At 40.9% G+C, this 7,585-nt stretch overlaps 1 pseudogene; it reads right to left on the bottom strand.

Annotated features, from left to right (window-relative positions):
* Positions 1-595: 595 nt before the first annotated feature.
* On the bottom strand, positions 596-1,277 carry LOC124700113 (annotated as a pseudogene).
* Positions 1,278-7,585: the final 6,308 nt, after the last annotated feature.

Consider the following 7,585-nt stretch of genomic DNA (forward strand, 5'->3'; position numbering starts at 1 on the left):
CAATTAATTCTTTTTAAAATTGTAAAATTCCGACCTTATGGATTCAAAATGTTGTCAAATAGTGTATATTGGAAACATAAATATTTAAATTATTATGATGTACCAAATTGAGTTCAAAAGAAGAAGAAACCATTGAAAAGAAAGAAAAAAATCGGAGCAAAACAATAAAAAAGCTGGCTCTCCTTGCAGTCAGAGCCCGGAGAGAGCTCCCTGCATTCTCAAAAAAGAAAAAAGAAAAGAGAGAGATCATCACCATCTCAAAAAAGAAACAGCCTTGTGCGCAAGTTTTGCTCGTTCTGCATGTGATGAACGGTTGAAAATAGCGAGTGTAGGTAGAAATGAGCTCAACTAAAAAGGTTCTCACGAAATCTGCGAAAAAAAAGCTAAAATTAACGAAAAAAAGACAAAACATGTACTGTAGTATAAAATATACGCCTCTGTGTACAAAACTACATGTGGCGCATTTTGCATCCAAGTGGTACATACTTTTACATGTATAATCAAGTTCTGTGCACATAGTATCATTTACCATCGTCAGGTATCACCTACATGCCGCGTGAAGTGAAACCTCACTCTGTTCCAAGGATGGACCCTATCGTCGTAGTCTGCGCTATACATTGCGTGAATTGTTAAGCTGAATGAAATGCCAGCCAGAAGAAAGAATGGATCGCCACACTACGTAGCTGCTCACGCACGCCCATCGATTTCAGTTTTGTTCTTCTGAACATTCCGTTCTTCTACCACTATGCACTGCTTCGGCCGGAAGTTCTCCTCCGACAGCAACGACGTCATGAGGCTCCGCAGCCGCTCGGCGCCGGGGCCAGGCCGCACGAACGCGGCGTTCCCGACAGCCTTGCACGGATCCTCGCCGGCGCTCCGGTTGTAGCTCCCCGCAGGCCGCACGTCACCGGCGCACCAGCCGCCGGGCGCGAGCGAGCCGGGGCCGCGCGACAGGAGCTCGGCGTCGATCCTGTCGAGGACGGGGTCGTTCCAGCGGAACTTGCGCGCGAAGGGGGCGGCGCTGCCGAGCATGCCGTCCCAGTCGGCGTGGGTGAGCAGGTGCGGGTGCTGCATGGGCGGGTTGTCCCAGGCGATGTAGTGCAGGTCGTGGTTGACGGTGGTGTTGCGGAACTCGTCGGCGTTGCAGGCCACCGTGTGGAAGTAGCCCTCCGGGGAGGAGATGAAGTTGGCGTAGTACATGAGCACCGTCCGGGGCAGGTTGTCCCACCCCAGATCAGGTACTCCACGAACGGCCGGGATAGCACCATCCACGCTGAACCTGAAACCAAAGCAGAGTACCATTAATTATCCGAGAAGTATTTGTCTCTCGATCGTGAAGTGAACTTATGTTACACACACATCCAAATGACAAAACTTAGGGATATTCACTTTGTCATAGGAGCATTTGCTCCCACTATGTGAATCTACATTTTGAAGTGTCAAAAAATTCTAAAGTAAAATTTTTCATGTACATCTACACATTTTATGTTCGTACACAAGTTTTCAAAAGAAACTAAAAAAATTTGTGACTCCTGTAAAAAAAGACAAATTTTGATGCTATAACACGACTACGTACAGGACATTTTTTTTGTTTTTTTTGTACACGTCACATAAAATGTTGTTTCTCCATGAAAACTTGTGCACTAACAAAGAATGTCACGATGTACACCAAAAAATTTATGTTAGAATTTTTTGACATTTTTAAAATTATTTTTTAATTATTTTGTATAATGGGAGCATTTGCTCCTATGAGCCAAAACGCCACCCCCCAAAACTTACACACACACACATCCAAATGAAAAATACCTAAAGAAAGACAATGCATATATCGTCCGGACTATCGTCCGGGTCGTCACACACACAGCCACACATCATATGTATTGGGCCCACACTCACCATTTTCGAATTTATACTCACTAGTAAAATACACTTCCGTTGCCACGGCCAAACAAACCAAGAAATTGAGTCTTAAATTTGCATAAAATAAATTAATAAGTTGGGAAGGTGAAGCACACCAACTTACTAAGAGTATCTCCACCGGCGGTCCCCAAATAGGCGTCGGCAGGGACGCCGACACTGCCGTATGGGGGCGCCTGCTGAGCATCCTCTATTTGGGGCTAACGTCCGGGGCGAATGTTCCCCACGCCGCGCCGAGAAATCATCATGAACACCGGCCCAGGGGCTAACGTCCGGGGCGACGATAGACGCCCAGGTGTTCGCCCTTCTCTTCACCTTGTCTCCATTGTCCTCGATGTCGTCCTGGTATGTACAGATTCCACAAAGGTCGCCAACCCAGAGGTAGTCGCCTACACGTCTCGCGCTCTTGCTCCCATTGTCACATTTGCCTTGTTGGTATCTTGGTGACCATGTTTTCCGCCCGTCGCATTCGTCAACACATGACGAAATCCACACGCAGCTGCTCCTATGAGCTCGCCTGTGGTTGATACGTGCGGCGCCGGAGACATAGGGATGCGAGATCGGGAGGGGATGCAGCGAATTGGGGGATCGCCCGGGTCGGTGACTCGGCGTGTTGCTCTCCTCCGTGATGTTGATAGTTGCTTCTATTCGTTGGATTATAAAGATATCAACTGGTTTGGAAAGCCATCCCAACATGGACTCCTTCTTCTATATGTTGTTTGCTAAATTTTCGAAAACAATGTCGCCTGAACTTGATCGGCCTCGACTGTGAGACGAACTCTTCCGCTTCTGACGTACGGATAGAGGAGCGACCCATGGACGGCCGGACGTGATTTCACAAGCGGATGGATGTGATTTCACGACGTACCAAACCAAACCAAACAACAGAAACACTTTTGCTTTTATTATTAGATATAGATATGCGACGTTCCTCTTCATGCTTTCTATTTCCAATCCCCACCCGTTCGTCTCCATAACGTCACCGCCTTCATCACTGCTTCACCTATAAAATGTAGAGCTATTGCATTTAATATCAAATGGATTATTCTTCATCAAATCCTTATTTTTCAATCAAGTTGGGGTAGACTAGATATGAAAGCCAATCCTAAACATAAGATAACCAAAACAAGAAGAGAAAAAAAATGTAAACTAAGATTTCGGCACATGCATCGCTGATTTCCATGCTGTCTTATTAAATAATTTTAATTGTTAAAATATGTAAACCAATATGATTAAATCTAGTTTTGAAATATGCAAACCAATAGGATTCGATATTTGGATCACTTTTCCAAATTACATATTTATTTAGATACAAGCTTCAAAATATATCTTGTGAACATTAGCATATTTCGCGCTTTAAGTAGGTGATTATTGATTAAGCACAAAATGGCATGGGGTTGGCATTTTCGGGGGTGAGAGGTGCCCTGGGTGTCAAAAAAGTTGACCGGGTAGATTTTTTTGTGTTGATCTTGTGCTAGGTTCATCATACTCAAGTATTTTTTATTTTTTTATTCCAACTTTGATATTTTTTGTTTGAAAATTGGGTGTATATTACTTAAGAAAGAGAGTTGCAATAGTTCATACAATCTACCCGGACTGGTTCCTCCACATAGGCTGGAACCGAACCCAGTAATACACCTCCGCAACTAGAAGATCTAATGAAACTATCAATAGAATGAGCAACACGATTCGACGTACACCAGGTAGATCCTGACATATGTTTTTAACTTCTTGGATGATGCAAGCAATCTGGGATTTAGTCTTTTCTCTGGTAGACAACTCATGTAGATCAGCAGAACAATCTGTTTCCAGGTGAATTGGTATTGCAGACAAAGGTAAAGCTGCTTTGACTCCCTTGAGATAGGCCAACGCTTCCGCAATTTCTGCAGAAGCACATATTTCAATCACACCCCAGGCACACATGATCACGACACCCTGGACATCACGAAGCACAACTCCCCAAGTCCCGCTATTTTCATCAGCCGAGAAACTTGCATCCACATTTAGCTTGGTCCAACCTGAATCTGGTTTTATCCAAGGTACATACGTTTTTTTCTTTTGCAAATGCTTCCCCCTTTGTCAAGGGATACAATAGCACTCTTACCTTTGTCACTAGCATAAGTGAGAAGTGCACCATTTTGCTGAAACGAGATCAAGTAAGCTTGTAGAAAAGAAGCAGATTGCTCAATCACACATTTGCCATCCCCAAATATAGAGTTATTCTTAATGTGCCAGGTTCTCCACCAAAAAAAGAGCAATTTTGCAATCATGTCTTCACTACATTGGCTTAGAAGAACAAGAACCCAATTAGAACATGAGAAATAAAACTTACTGTCTGAGGGCAACGACCACGGATTTTTTAGGCGCATTCTAAGTGCCTTAGCTTTTGGGCATGTTACCATCGCATGGTGAGCTGATTCCGGTTCCATCCCGCAGATTTGGCAAGTAGGTAACATGTCCATGTTTCTTCTACATCGGTGAGCTTGCACACCTAGAGAGTCAGTGGATAGTTTCCATGAAAACACTTTTACTTTAGGTGGCACATTAGCATTCCAAATCAGTTTCCATAAGCTTCTTTCTCCTCCAGGGTTGCTGCTCGTTGAAACTTGGACGCCTTTGCTCTTAATCTCCATGCCAAGCCTATAGGCACTTCTAATAGTGAAGATGCCATTTTTCTCATGGTGCCAAGCCAAGAAATCTTCCCCATCATCACAAGGGATTTTTATTTGCATGATTATGATGACCTTTACGTCTGGTGGGTAGAATAAAGATCTTACATCCTCTTCTTTCCATTTTTTTGTGATTTGATCAATGAGGTAAGAGACCCAGCGAAACCTCGTCCGCGGTTTGCTTTACCGGTGACTTTTAGATTCCCCCTAGGAAGCCAATTATCCCGCCATATTTGCACCTTGGAGCTAGAGTACATTCTCCAAATTAAGCCTTTCTTTAGCAGTTCAAGGCCATAAGAGATACCTTGCCAGCAAGGGGAAACATTTTGGTTGAAAACAGTGTCGATGAGGTGCCCAGCCGGGTAGTATATAGCTTTCAGGAGTCTTGCACTTTGATATGTTGTCGTATCTTAGAAAACGAAAGTGTTTCCATGGTCATTAGACACATTTGGCCTTCCACATTTAGTGCACACATGACGACATGTGCGCTTTGTGCTTCCTCCAAACCCTGCCTGCTTCTTATGGGCTTAAGAATCACTACCCATATCGTACATTTTTTCATTGAAGGCATGGATTTGGGGAATGGATATGGTAAACGCCTCTGCGACATGCGTACTCTCGACGACGACTTTGTCCTGCAATCTTGCTCTTTCTTCCCATCCTCTCGAGCATTGCCTCACATGTAGCTTTCGGATGTACCTTATTCCACATTGTCGTATGTCTTTCCACTTCCCCTTATCCCGTTTCAGCTTTGCATGCTCCACTTGTACATACCATCCTACCAATCTCCATGTATTGCTTTGATGCATACATGCATGCCCCGTTGGTGCCAAGAACTAGGGAAATTACTCTAGTTTATGCATATTGTGTTTTCAGGCAACTAAAATTATACATAAAACTTCAATCTTCAACAATCGAATATGTTTCATTACATGTGCAATTAAAATCAATGTCATTCAGGCAACTATGATGTATAAAAGCGATGCAATTCCGACAACACATTTACACTATACATGTGTTCCACTTCATTGTTAATGGAACACAAAAACATATCTGATCATAGTAGAATCAATATTCAACTAATCTTAAGGATTCGAGAAAAGATCCTAGCATGCACCTGTAGAATTTTCTAGTTACACAAACCTACAAAAGATAATTATCTACACCATAATTCATAAACTACTTGAACCTATCCTATTTAACAATACATTCTAAAAGGCCTCCCTGGAGATATTTGTTAAAGGTACATTTTAGAGCTTTCTATCCATATTGTTTAGGACATTTAAACAGACTATAACACATAACAATGCACTAGGATACCTCGATGTGCCACAAATTAATTCGTGCATACATGCAGTATATATATTTTTAGTTTTGTAAAAACTATAGAACTCCATTTAATGGATGATTAAGAGGCAATGCATAAAATGAATCAAACCACACAAAGGTTGATATTTTTAACTTAAGTGCAAATATGATTGTAGCAGAATCATTATAATGGGTATAATATTTTTTTATCATAATATCTAGCAAGTTTGATGTGGTTTATTTTGGTAAGTGTAAGTAAGAGAGAGGGGACAAATTTTATCAGCACAAACATGTAGCAAACAAATAGGAGTTTATAAATCAACAGCGACAACAAACATGGTTTGGAGACCCAAAGACAAAGGAGGTATGAGAGTTCTAAATATGAAAATTCAAAACCAAGCTTTACTCCTGAAGTTCTTGGATAAATTTTACAATAAAAAGGACAACCAGTGGGTTCATTTAATTTGACATACATATTACCAAAACTCTATTCTTCATGCCTCCAATATGTGTGTGGTTCTTTCTGGTGGAAATCTACTATGAAACTTTCTCCTATTTTGAGAGGAATCATATCTTGCAAAGTTGGTAATGAAATAATAGAATTATGCAAGATATTTACCCCTGCCTCTTCTCATATGCTCAAGATGAGGACATTTCAATTGCAACTTCTATTCTTCAGGGAGCATTACATACGACTTCCACCTTCCTTTATCCCCAGAAGCATTTTATCAATATTAGGAGGTACAAGGAATCACTCAGAATCTGAATATGACCCATGATGAAAATGATGTGTGGTCTTTTAAGTGAGGAGATAAATATTATTCGCGAAAATATTACAAATTTGTTCACATGATATTTGATCCTCCTACTCCATTCTCTTGGATCTGGATGTCCAAATTATGGCTAAAGCTGAACGTTTTTGCTTGGTTGCTTCTCTTAGGTAGATTAAATACTAGAACCATGTTGAAGAGAAGACATCTAAATATTAGATATAACTTCTCATGCGCTCTTTGTACCTCGGGAGATGAAGAAACTTTAGAGAACTTATTTTTTTATTGCCCTTTTAATACCTCCTGTGGGCAAGGTTGAACATTACATGGAATGGTGGTGCTGATAGGTTTGATATGATCGGTCAAGTAAATTCAAGCTTCCAGGATATCCTATTATTTGAGATATTCATCATAGTTGTTGGGGGCGATCTGGAAAGAAAGAAATAACCTTATATTCAAAGGAATAAGGAACTCAAGAGACTCCTGGAAGGCTAGAGTTATAGCAGATTTACATCATTTAAGGTCCAGGGTCAGGCAAAACCTGAAAAAAAAATCTTTTCATAGATAGACATTGATTTTTTGTTTCTTTTGTAAAGTGGGCGTATGCACCCGAAATGATGTAAATATTGTGGAAATTAATATAGTGCCATAGTAGGAGCCTCTCCTACTGTTTTTTGGTAAAAAAAAAACGATTCAGCTATATAATAGGAATATTTTCTAAACTGACCCCCTTATGTGATATTGCACCAATCTAAGATAATGCAAACATGAGTTCTATTGTTGACAAACTGAATACATGGGCATTAGTAATTAAAAATTTAAACATAGAACAAACAACAAGAAAACTAAACAAAGCTTGCCAATGTAAAACCAATTAGAAACTACACAGACATAATTAGTAACTATTTTGACAGACTACAC

The sequence above is a fragment of the Lolium rigidum genome, chromosome 3, assembly GCF_022539505.1.
Source record: "Lolium rigidum isolate FL_2022 chromosome 3, APGP_CSIRO_Lrig_0.1, whole genome shotgun sequence".
Lineage (NCBI taxonomy): Eukaryota > Viridiplantae > Streptophyta > Magnoliopsida > Poales > Poaceae > Lolium > Lolium rigidum.